A 12,921-nucleotide genomic window follows, 5' to 3' on the forward strand; every position below is an offset into this window, starting at 1 on the left:
TGTAGTAAACAGGGAGAATTTGAGAAACCCATAGGGCAGAGACTCAGAGTACAGTTTAAACTCTAAAGTTTTCTAAACCATAGTAACATAACATATACTTACTCTTTAGTTAATTTTAATATGTGTTGCTGCATAAATGTGCATTAAAGTAATCGAATAACTTTTCAGAATAAATCGTTTTGTGACATGATACATTTTCGAAAGATAGTTGGCGTTCTTTTAGGTTACATTGAGGTATATTACTTTGTCTGCCCCTGGGGTTGCCTCATATTATGCTTTTACTGAATGTCCCTTATGAGGGAGGGAGTTCAGAGTTCCTCAAATAGTAATCACCGCCACCCAAATCACTTTGATTATTCTTGGATTTTACGAAAGTTGGCATTTATCTTAAAATAAATACATGAATATTTTGTAATGAAATCTTTTTGATTTCAGATTGAATTCTGCAATAGATCTTTCTACAATTCTGATCTGTTAATTATGAATGTTAGAGAGGATCAAGAGTTACGATCTGCCCAGTAGAAACCAAATTCGGTAGGGAGTAAAATTCGGTGGGGCGTAAAATTCGGTATGGAGTAAAATTCGGTAGGGAGTAAAATTCGGTAGGGAGTAAAATTCGGTAGAGAGTAATATACGGTAGGGAGTAATATTAGGTAGGGAGTAAAATTCGGTAGGGAGTAAAATTCGGTAGGGAGTAAAATTCGGTAGGGAGTAAAATTCGGTAGGGAGTAAAATTCGGTAGGGAGTAAAATTCGGTAGGGAGTAATATTCGGTAGGGAGCAATATACGGTAGGGAGTAATATTCGGTAGGGAGTAAAATTCGGTAGGGAGTAAAATTCGGTAGGGAGTAATATTCGGTAGGGAGTAAAATTCGGTAGGGAGTAAAATTCGGTAGGGAATAAAATTCGGTAAGGAGTAATATTCGGTAGGGAGTAATATTCGGTACGGAGTAAAATTCGGTAGGGAGTAAAATTCGGTAGGGAGTAAAATTCGGTAGGGAGTTAAATATACCTATTGAAAAGTATAAATAAAATAAAAGGGTGATCGCTTTATATTAGTATCAAACTTTCAAATTTATTTTATAATCCTCCTTTTTATTCTGTGCAGTTCCTAAAATTTAACAAAACTAAAAAAAAAGAAACAAAACATAGTAAACTTAGAGCTTTTACTTTGATTTTCGATTTATCAGCAGGAATCCAGCCCCTGTCCTTTACACTTCTACATAATAACTCAAAACCCTTGACCCTTTCAGGCTAATGAGTCTGAATCTATTTGTAGCTGGNTCATGTAATTGTTCGAAAATTTCCACATAAAAAGGTCATGAGGTAAAGGTACAGAGTAGTGCGCTGAATGCTTATAGACCAATTTTTAAAGGCTACCTCATTTGTAAAATATTGACCCCTAACTTTGGGTGCTGGGCCTGGGGAGTTTTTAAAAGGGCAAAAAGATCGGAAAATTTCAAAATTATATTTATAACAAATATCAAGACGTGACACATGGTTTCATAGCCACTTTTTAAAATTTAAAGGCTGTAAGAAAATTCAAGATTTAAATCTGCAGCTTAAATAACAATGTTATGGGCTACTCCAGATTTTTAGAAACACCGACCGGACTTTCAACTGTCTTGTACAAGACTTTTCGCATAAGAAAAATGAAAAATTTACAAAATTTACTGTTTTTAAAAAGTCAAGAAATTACAAGGTGCCAAAAATGAGAGTGTTATAGCAAGAATAAACTAGACAGGGGGCAAAACCCCCCTTCCCCCCACCCCCTCCCTCCTCGTCAGTGTGCAAACTTCATGACTAACTCTGTAAAACCACATGTTCCATGGCTTTTCTAAATAACAACTTATAAAAGTGGAACAGCTTCACCTAAAATAAACATTTTAATGATAAGACTGTTTACAGGGTTTAGAACTAAATTATTATGCTTAATTTTTGAAAATAAGAATAAAGAAAATTAAAATATTTTGCTATGAAAATGTTTTTTTTAAAAAGAAAATAAAAGATTTATTTAGTTTTGCTTCTATTTATTTAGTGCTTTCGCTCTCTCTCGGATTTGTACTAATTAGTTTTAGTATCTTGACAGTTTAGTTCTAAACTAGTATTGAGTAACTTGACAGTTTAGTTCTAAACTCTTTAGTATTAGTATCCTAACAGTTTAGTTCTAAACTTTTTAGTATATAATATCTTAGTTAAGTTCTAGACTCTTTAGTATTTAGTATCTTGGCAGTTTAGTTCTAAACCATTTAGTATCTTTACAGTATAGTTCTAAACTCTTTAGTATTTAGTATTTTGCCAGTTTAGTTCTAAACTCTTTAGTATTTAGTATCTTGACAGTTTAGTTCTAAACTCTTTAGTCTTTAGTATCTTGACAGGTTAGTTGTAAACTCTTTAGTATATAATATCTTAGTTTAGTTCTAGACTCTTTAGTATTTAGTATTCTAGGAAAGTTTTTAGTGCGACACTATGTATATTGGAGGAAGGTTTTTAGTGTGACACTCTGTATATTGGAGGAAGGGTTTTAGTGTTACACCCTGTATATTGGAGGAAAGTTTTAGTGTGACACTCTGTATATTGTAGGAAGGTTTTTAGTTTGACACTCTGTATATTGGAGGAAGCGTTTTAGTGTGACACCCTGTATATTGGAGGAAGGTTTTTAGTGTTACACCCTGTATATTGGAGGAGAGTTTTTAGTGTGACACTCTGTATATTGTAGGAAGGTTTTTAGTGCGACACCCTGTATATTGTAGGAAAGTTTTAAGTTTGACACCCTGTATATTGAAGGAAGGTTTTTAGAGGGACACATTGTATATTGGAGGAAGGTTTTTAGTGTTACACCCTGTATAAATTGTAGGAAGGTTTTTAGTGTGACTCTCTGTATATTGTAGGAAGGTTTTTTTATGTTACACCCTGTATGTTGGAGGAATGTTTGAATGTTACACCTTGTATATTGGAGAAAGGTTTTTAATGTTACACCCTGTATATTGGGGTAAGGTTGATTTTGTTACACCCTGTAAATTGGATGAAGGTCTTTAATGGTACATCACGTATATTGGAGGAAAGTTTTAAGTGTGACACCCTGTATATTGCAGGAAGGTTTAATAATGTTCACTATACTTTTACTCCTGGGCAGTGCTGCTGCTGTGGTACTAGTTTCAGCTAAACCAGGTCAACATTCATTCATTAATTTATTTAACTATCCTTTTATTCGTATGAAACAGAGTGAAGGGACTCAAAACGTCTCAAGGGACAGGGGGGGGGACCTTGAAGTTTTCTAAACATTTTAAGGTCAATTATGTAAGGGGTATCTATCACGTACTCATTTGGTATTCTTCATTTTAAAATCATAGCACGTTTTTTTTGTATTATAAAATGAATGAGAGACACCTTTGTTAATTTAAAAGGTTTCTTTTTTTAGTTTGAATACTTCAGATTTACTAGCTCCTCCTAAAACACTAAGTTAACATTTATGCAACCTCCAACCTGAAATTTATCAATTTAGAGGTTACATTTTCACGATACAAGATAGAATCCACCCATTCATCCTTTCATCCTTTGTTTTAATAAATATCTAATTTTCAGAAGTACCCATAAAAGATGAGACTTTAACAAATGAATGTGAAAACATTTATCAAATCTTAATATTTGTCAAAACCAAAACAGTTGATTTTTTACATTTTTCTAACCTTTTTTTGGCATTTTTTTCAATGAGCTGGCCTTGAAAATTTGGGCTATAAACTCTCAGGCCTTTAAGTATTCCCCCCCCCCCACGGCCCACCCCTGCTTTACATAGATTCAGACCTTGTAATAATTACCTTACTCCGATATTTCCTTGAGTCTGTATCAATCCAGATATAACTCTCTCTCTGTATTCTTAAGTATGTATCAATCCAGATACAACTCTCTCTGTATTCTTAAGTATGTATCAATCCAGATACAACTCTCTCAAACTCTTTCCTCTCTACCCAACAATAGTAGGCCTAAGAATAATTTTATCGACACACAAAGCTTTAGAACTCTTTACTCTCTACTGATAAATTGTATTTTTCTGACCGTAATAAAAAGTGGTTCATATTCAACTCTTCTATATTTTGGGTTTAATAGTACAGGTGAAATGTATTGACTGACAGGTCTGTTCAGAAGTTAATGAACACAGTTATCAATATAAAAGACATAGTACATCCTTGGTAGGCTGTGGTAGGATACACCTCTGGACTCTGATCCTGCCTTTCCTCCCGGTAGTAACTCTCCATTATGTGTTTTGGAGGCAAAGGGGGCAGGGCTTAAGTTACTATAACCCCTTGGGCGGTCTGGGTCTCCCATATTGGGGGACTTTCAGATTTAACTCTTTATCTTATCTTTAAGCTTATTACTATATTTCCCTTCATAGGTTTAAAGTTAGAATCTCTTGAATAGAATATGGAGTTAAAGGGGATGGGCTCTTTTATTGTTGGTCGTATTTAAAATTTTTTCAGGCATTCAAGTTGCATTTGTTAAAAATCAAGAGCACATTCTTTACATTCTTTTAAAATTTTCATGCTCCCCTCCCCCATGTCTTGGGTAGAGGATCTAACATTTGATTGGATAGTATGAAACACAAAAAAATCGATTTTTTTCAGGTTTTGATCCGCATAACATGAATAGCCTTGACATGGGTTTCCAGTTTTCCTTTGCAAATATAAGAATGAGGTAAGACATCCACCACTTCCCTTCTTTGCAAAAAATTTTTTTTTGTCCACCGGAAGCCATGAACCCCATCTATTCAGATTTCCATTTCTTACAAGGGCCGAGTTGGTGAAAAATGGAAAGGGGGTTTAGGCTTAAGTCGTCATTGTTGTTGAAAAATACTGGATGCTGATTGCTGCTAATGTTACTTCTATCTGTCGTGTTTATAAGGAGAAAATTGTTAAAAGGGATGCATACTGAAGAACTTAGTGTCTATACAAATTCAGAAAGTTGCAATATTCTACTCAGATCGCAAAAAAACCTATAATCATCAATTTTTTTGGACGCAGTTGTATATAGTTGACACTCCATAAATATTTTTTATTTATTCGATGCAATGCTAGGTGTCTCTGCCAAGTAAAACCAAGCAGAAACATCAAGAGCAGATATGCCTGGCAGCCAATTAATCGTCATTTTAATTGCATTATATATAAAAGAAATAACCAATATTATGAAGTATCGTATGCGTCAAAAAAAGGATGATTATAGATTGTATTAGATTGTATTGTATAGAGTATTTTCGAATTAAATTTATTTATTTTCGATCCAAGTTGAATATTGCAACTTTCTTAATTTGTATGGATGCTACGTTCTTCATTACAAGTCATTTTTAACAATTTTCTCTTTATAGATAGGATTCAGCGGGGTTGGATCAGGGTTTTGCGGGGATGAAACAAGGTTCTGCTAACTTCCTGGGCTTGAACAGGATATTGCGGGGCTCATGGCCGAATGCCCCTCCCTCCCTCCTCCTAGACTGTACAAATACTAAGATTCTGTTGTACCCTTAAACACCTCAACATAATTCCAATTACATCGTATTTCTAATGCGTAAACAACCGTTGTGACGGGTCCAGAAGTGCCGCCATTTCATCACTCTATAATTTACAGTTTAGGAATGTTAAAGTAAACTTCACAAGCTAACTTTAATAGAGTGGAATGAATTATATCAAAACAATGAAGACGACATTCGATTTTAATTTTGATTTTAAGGGTGTCCTACGAAACATGACAGTTGGTGAATAGTTAAAAATGTCTCCTTCCATAATTTGATAAGATGTTTGATACTAAAGAGACTAATAACATTTTTTATTGACAGTTGTATCATAAGAAATAAACTGCAAAATGTCTTTAATAGCTAATACAGTATGTGGAAGAAGTCATTCAAAACTATTCACCAACTGTCATGTTTTGTGGGACACCCTGTATGTCAAGCTTTTAAACAGTATGGAAACAAACAACGGCTGTCAATTTAAAAAGCTCTTCAATTACGTGTTAACATTTAATCCGACTAAAGCTTGTTAACAATTAAAATTTATAAAAAAACAGATTTCTTGATTACATTGTTAAAATCGTCTACCACCGTAAATAAGGGTAACTGTAACAAAAAAAATTTGCTTATACAAAATTTGAGTTTTAATACAAAACTAATAGAAAATAGTGACGATGGTCTTTCGAATAATTCCAAATTCCGAGATTTCAATGCTTCAAGTTTTTTGCTGCAAGACTTACTTTCGATATATTTTTACAATTTAAACAAATTTCACCCAATACCTACAAGGGGGTATGGGGTTCCTGGGAGAGACTAACACCGTTTTTTGGATATATCTTATATAAGGGCCGTTAATACATATTAAAAGGATGCCTTTTAATTAAGTGTGAATTCCCTTTAAAAGTTTTTCTTTACTCGTTTTTGTACAGGAAAACACTAACTAGCTTTAGGATAATTGGAAAATGATATCTTTGGTTAATTAAATTATGTTAATTAATTTAGTTAATTATAGATTTCCTACTTTAAATTCTATAAACATACGATCAGCTGGTTAATTTGTTTTTAATGGATAAATTTGTCCCAGTTTTTGTGATTATGATCACAGTTTAAATCCATGTTGGTGCTGTTCTCAGAGATATTCCTGAGTTCCAAAGTACTGCTGCGCTCGGAGATGTTCCTGAGTTCCAAAGTACTGCTGTGCTCGGAGATGTTCCTGATTTCCAAAGTAGTGCTGTGCTCAGAGATATTCCTGAGTTCCAAAGTACTGCTGTGCTCGGAGATGTTCCTGAGTTCCAAAGTAGTGCTGTGCTCAGAGATATTCCTGAGTTCCAAAGTAGTGCTGTGCTCTGAGATGTTCCTGAGTTCCAAAGTAGTGCTGTGCTAAGAGATATTCCTGAGTTCCAAAGTACTGCTGTGCTCGGAGATGTTCCTGAGTTACAAAGTACTGCTGTGCTCGGAAATGTTCCTGAGTTCCAAAGAACTGCTGTGCTCGGAAATGTTCCTGAATTCCAAAATACTGTAAAACATAGATATCTGGCTGATAGGAACATTGTATAACTGATTCTACCTCTATAACCGATTCTACCTCTCTAAAACTGATTCTACCTCTACATAACTGATTCTACCTCTATATAACTGATTCTACCTCTAAGTAACTAATTCTACCTCTATAAAACTGATTCTACTTTTATATAACTGATTCTACCTCCTATAACTGATTCTACCTCTACATAACTGATTCTACCCCTTTACATAACTGATTCTACCTCTATGACTGATTCTACTTCTATATAACTGATTCTACCTCTCTATAATTGATTCTAGGGTCTGTCCTAGTATACGATTTTTGGACCCCCCCCCCCCNGTATGTTCAAGGGGCAAATAGTTGGGGTTTATAACGAGAAAAAGGTAAAGTATGTTCAAGGGGCAAATAGTTGGGGTTTATAACGAGAAAAAGGTAAAGTATGTTCAAGGGGCAAATAGTTGGGGTTTATAACGAGAAAAAGGTAAAGTATGTTCAAGGGGCAAATAGTTGGGGTTTATAACGAGAAAAAGGTAAAGTATGTTCAAGGGGCAAATAGTTGGGGTTTATAACGAGAAAAAGGTAAAGTATGTTCAAGGGGCAAATAGTTGGGGTTTATAACGAGAAAAAGGTAAAGTATCCAAAATGGTTTTATCTTAAAATTTTCCAATTGCGTCGAAAAACAAAACAAAAAACAAGATTACGCAGATTTATTTCAAGTTAAAGAGAGGCAACACTTAAACATTAAAACTTCTTTTAACCTTCTTTTGTGTCATTTTGGAGCGCATTAAATAATCATCCGTTATCATTAACCCTATCCTGAATGGGCTATTTTTGTCCAATATAGATGGAGGGGGGGGGGGTGTTTATCACCACCTTCCTATGATTTTGACCTTTATGTTGAGATATGGGAGTATGATAAATGTCCCTAGTCCAACTTTTAACAAATAAATTAAACCTCTAACTTTAATGGTTAGGGTGTAGAGGAGAATTTTTAAAAACCATGTCAATAATATTTTTAAAACTAGTTATTATTACGTTTAACAAATAATATCATATGACAGATGTTCTTATATCCATTTTTCAAAGGTTTTTCCAATACTTAAGTCTTAGCCTAGTAGCTTAATAAGTAAAAACAAGTTTTCAACCATTTCTGATTTCTTGAAACACCGACCCGCCGTTTGACCGTCCTCCACACCCTATGCTAAGTATTAAAAAATTTAAGAAGTTTTTAGTGTTTTGATGTAATAAGTTTTTAAGTTATTCAGAAGAACCCGCTTCCCCCCCCCATATAGTGATAGGGTTAAAGGGACTAAAAAAAAAACCCCAGCGATAAAATCATTAGTGTTGATACCCTAAGGTCAGAGTAAAAAATTTGAATAATGCAATATCATAATTAAAGCATAGAATTTTGAAATTTGATGAATATCTTGGATTCTTTAAGTGAAGTATTGAGTTTATCAAATACAAATAATACCTTGTATGTTTGACACAGATTTAAAAACTATACCAAACAGTGCAAAGGAGAAATAGCATGCAGAAACATAGTTTACAAAAAAAAATTATACATTTTGGAAGAATTGAAGATGGAAATTGTTATTTTTTAATTTTTTTAAATTTTGCTACTAGTTTATGTGGCATCCGACTGAGTTTTCAACTATTGCTGTATTTACATCAACAGATCCCACAATGCAGTGGAATATGCTCAGGTATTTAAAGCAAAACAAAAAATCCAATTTTTAGAAAACAATTTTGTCTTTGTGTTTGAAAAAAACGGTGTTGCCCGTGGAAAAAAATAAAATATTTTTTTAAATGTTTGAAATTGTTTAGCCTGTAAAACCCCCCGGCCACCCATGAGTGTCCATAAAAAAAAATTCAGCCCAACTGGTCCAGCCGATTGGCCGGGTATACGAAACATTTAATTTCGTAAAATCAATAATTTCCGAAATGGTTTTACTGCAAAACAATCAGAAAGCTTCCAATTTACATTTATAAGGTTTATAAGGTTTCAGATCAATTTCTTTGTCTTTAATTGCAGGAAACTTGGATCCTTTAGCATTTTTGAAAAATGTAAAAAAATCTTTAAAACGCTCATTTTTTAGAAAAGATTTTTAAGAACTCGATATATTCTGTACATCATTCATCCATTTATGTCGCTCTCGGTTTTTCGACTTGACTAGAATTCATGAAAAAAAAAATTCATGAAATATGAAAATTAATTCCAGTACTGTGCCTGGAGATATGGGAAGTATATTTACTCTTAGCAGCAGAGATATCAGCTCAATAGAGGTAAAATAGAAACACAATGAATCGTTCATGAAGAAAACCGAACAGACTGTTTTGAAAACAAACAGTTACTTATACGAGCACTTTAACGAACAACAATGTTATAAACGTTCTATCGAAAAGACCCTATAACCTGAACAAACAGCTTCCCATGTCATATCCGTTAGTTTATACAACCTTTTATAATGCTTAATTTGAAATAACCAGCTGTATTGAGGAAGAATCAGATATATTGGGGTATAACCAGTTGTATTGAGGTAGAATCAGATATATTGGGATATAACCAGCTGTATTGAGGTAGAATCAGGTATATTTGGGTATAATCAGTTGTGTTGAAGAAGAATCAGATATACTGTGGTATAATCAGCTGTATTGAGGTAGAATCAGATATATTGGGGTAAGACCAGCTGTATTGAGGTAGAATCAGATATATTGGGTTATAATCAGCTGTATTGAGGTAGAATCAGATATATTGGGATATAACCAGCTGTATTGAGGTAGAATCAGATATATTGGGGTATAACCAGCTGTATTGAGGTAGAATCAGATATATTGGGGTATAATCAGCTGTATTGAGGTAGAATCAGATATATTAGGGTATAATCAGCTGTTTTTAGGCAGAACCAGATATATTGGGGTATAATCAGTTGTATTGAGACAGAAGCAGCCATAATGAGATATAATCAGCTGAATTAAGGTAGCATCACCTATATTGGGGTAGAATCAGCTGTATTAAGGTGGAATCAGTTTACTGGTGTAGATTCAGCTGTATTGAAGTTGAATCAGCTATAATGGGGTAGAATCAGCTTTATTAAAGTATAATCAGTTATATTGGGGTAGAATCAGCTGTGTTAGGGCAAAACCAGCTATATTAGGATAGCATCAGCTAAATTGAGATAGAATCAGATGTATTGAGGTAAAATCAGCAAAATTGGGGTAAACTTATCTATACTGGTATAGTATCTCCTAAATTGAGGTAGAATCAGTTATATTGGGATAGAATCTCCTAACTTAAGAAAGAAACAGCTGTATTGAGGTAGAATCAGCTGTGTTGTGGTAGAATCAGCTATATTAGAATGGGATCAGTTGTATAGAAGTAGAATCAGCTATATTTGGGTAGAATCAAATATATTATGTAGAATCAGTTGTATTGAGGTAGAATCAGCTATATTGGGATGGAATCAGCTGTATTGAGGTAGAATCAGATATATTCTGGTAGAATCAGCTATTTAAGGTAGAATCAGCTGTATTGAGGTAGAATTTGCTATATTAGGTTAGAATCAGCTGTATTAAGGTAAAAAAAGTTATATTGAACCGCGTAGAAACTGCTATATTGAGGTAGAAACTGCCATATTGAGGTAGAATCAGCTACATTGGGGTAGAATCAGCTATATTGGGATACTATCAGCTAAATTGAGGTAAAGTCAGCTATATTGGGGTAGAATCAGCTATATATAAGGTAGAAACAGATGTAATACGGTAGAACCTGCAACTATATTGATTTAGAAACTGCTATATTGGAGTAGAATCAGCTATATTGGGTTAAAATCAGCTTTATTGGGGTAAAATCAGCTTTATTGGGGTAAAATTAGCTTTATTGGGGTAAAATTAGCTATATCGAGTAAAAATGAGCCACATTGGGCATGGGGTAGAATACGCTTTTTTGAGAAAGAATCAGCTATGTTGGTTAAGACTGAGCTACGATGAGGTAATATCAGCTGTTCGTTAAAACCGAATATCCAATGAGCTCAGTTTTGTAGAACCATTGCATCGCTTAAAACATGAAACAGCACTCATAGAATTAATTTGGTTTGAATCAACATATAACTATAATTTAAAAACCCTGGGGAATCTAATTTTTTCATTTAATTTTGATGTGTGGAAAAAGTGTATTTTTGTCATCTTAAAAAAACATATAATCAAGGGGACTATAAGCCTAATTTCAAGTGAACCTCTATTTGATGACGGTCTACAATGATACCCTTAAAACTTGTGTGTGGGTCGTCGAGTACAAAGATGTGTGTGTTTAAATATATCGAAACCCGCTCGCAGCTGCAAATTCCTAAGAGTTCATTTGAGTTCTGACTGCACACAGTGTTTACTGTACGCACTTAATCAGGCAAGCAGGATTTGATAAGTGTACATACGCATATGCACTGAGATATAGACAATGCAATGAGATATGACAACTCTGAAAGTTAGCCGACACATTTTTGGACATCCTAGAATTTAGAGTCGCAATGCTTTGGCCTTTGGTTTCACCTCACAAACTCGCCTAAAGTTTTTGTAGCCCTAGGCACATATATTTTATAAATGCATGTACTGGAGGAACACACACAGGTTCTGAGGTTATCGTTGTAAATCGGACATTTTTGCATGGATTGGGTCACTTAAAAATACGCTTACATTCCCTTTATAATTCTAGAACACTGTATTTCTAGGTTACTGAGAAACCAATAGAATTAATAGACTACAGAGAATACATGCGCTTACAGAAATATACACTTAAGCAAGGTTAGTTTAGTGTAAAACACATTGGATATGGGTGTAATAAATTTATACGATTTCTCTAGGCCGACTTGCATTGTGTAATGTGCATAGGGTTAGGTTTTAAATTAAAAAAGACAACTTTTTGCAAGTGATAATTGCCAATTTGAAAAAAAATCCTTAATTACTGCATTTGACTTTTTTAGATTTTTTAAATGGTACCTATCAATTGTAATTGCGGTTTTTCGACCTTTAAGCCTGAAGCATGTTAGATTGGCAAACTAAGGTAGAGTGTGGGGGTGGATGGGAGGGTAGAGGGGGTGTTAGGGCGTAGGCAGATGGATTTTCCCCCGAGGAATTGTACCTTTCCCACCTTAAGACAATCGTTGTAATAGATAAATGTTACAAAAGTTCATCTAAAAATCGTTGAATTTATTAACATTTTGGAATTCTGAGAAAAAAGCAGTGAAGATACATCTATAAATAGATTGAACGATTCAAAATTTGTTATTTTAATGTTTATCCGAAAGACTCATAACTTTGCAATACTAGCATCTTATACGTCTGGTTTACTCAAGGGGGGGATCCCCGAGGGAAGAGTCCCTGGGATCCCCCTTTATTTCCTTATTGTGATACAAATCTATAACATTTGATACACTTCTAGAAAGCCCTTGGGCTTTTCTTTAATATCTGCAAAAAATACAAATTTGCAAAATTTCAGATATTTATTGCATTTTCAAGTTACTATCAAGCAAAAATGTGCAGAAACATAAAGTGCGCGAAATATAATGAATTATAAATTATAAGAGCCCCTACCACGGCAAATTTAAATATGCAAAATATTTGCAAAATTTTTAATAAACTGAATTTTTATTCAAGGAAAACTGGAAATGTGCAAATTCTCTTTAAAGGCATCAATTGCAAAAAAACTATGCAACACTTCCTCGCAAAATGTTAACAATCTGCTTCCTTTGTTCAAGGCTCTCCAAAGAGCTATGTAAAGTTAAAAATTCAATGACCGGAAATAGGTCTAAATAAAGATTTAGTCAGGTCACGGTAAATTAATGCATTCAGGCAGTATGCCTCAGTACTCTGGCAGAATGTATTAAAGCCCCGCTTTAAGTCTAAAT

General features: G+C 34.1%; 1 long non-coding RNA gene across 3 annotated transcripts; it reads left to right on the top strand.

The window, feature by feature from the left end:
* The first annotated feature begins 142 nt into the window (after positions 1-142).
* LOC111715873 (uncharacterized) lies at positions 143-5,712 on the top strand. Of its 3 annotated transcripts, none has more exons than XR_002768326.1 (5): positions 143-234; positions 436-534; positions 3,095-3,170; positions 4,622-4,691; positions 5,359-5,712. It is a non-coding gene; the product is annotated as an uncharacterized LOC111715873 (long non-coding RNA). The 3 variants fall into 3 exon arrangements; XR_002768325.1 differs by lacking the exon at positions 5,359-5,712 and adding an exon at positions 5,072-5,107; XR_002768327.1 differs by lacking the exons at positions 143-234; positions 436-534; positions 5,359-5,712 and adding exons at positions 2,353-2,377; positions 5,072-5,097.
* Positions 5,713-12,921: the final 7,209 nt, after the last annotated feature.

The sequence above is a fragment of the Eurytemora carolleeae genome, unplaced genomic scaffold (assembly GCF_000591075.1).
Source record: "Eurytemora carolleeae unplaced genomic scaffold, Eaff_2.0 scaffold1890, whole genome shotgun sequence".
Classification (NCBI taxonomy): Eukaryota; Metazoa; Arthropoda; class Copepoda; order Calanoida; family Temoridae; genus Eurytemora; species Eurytemora carolleeae.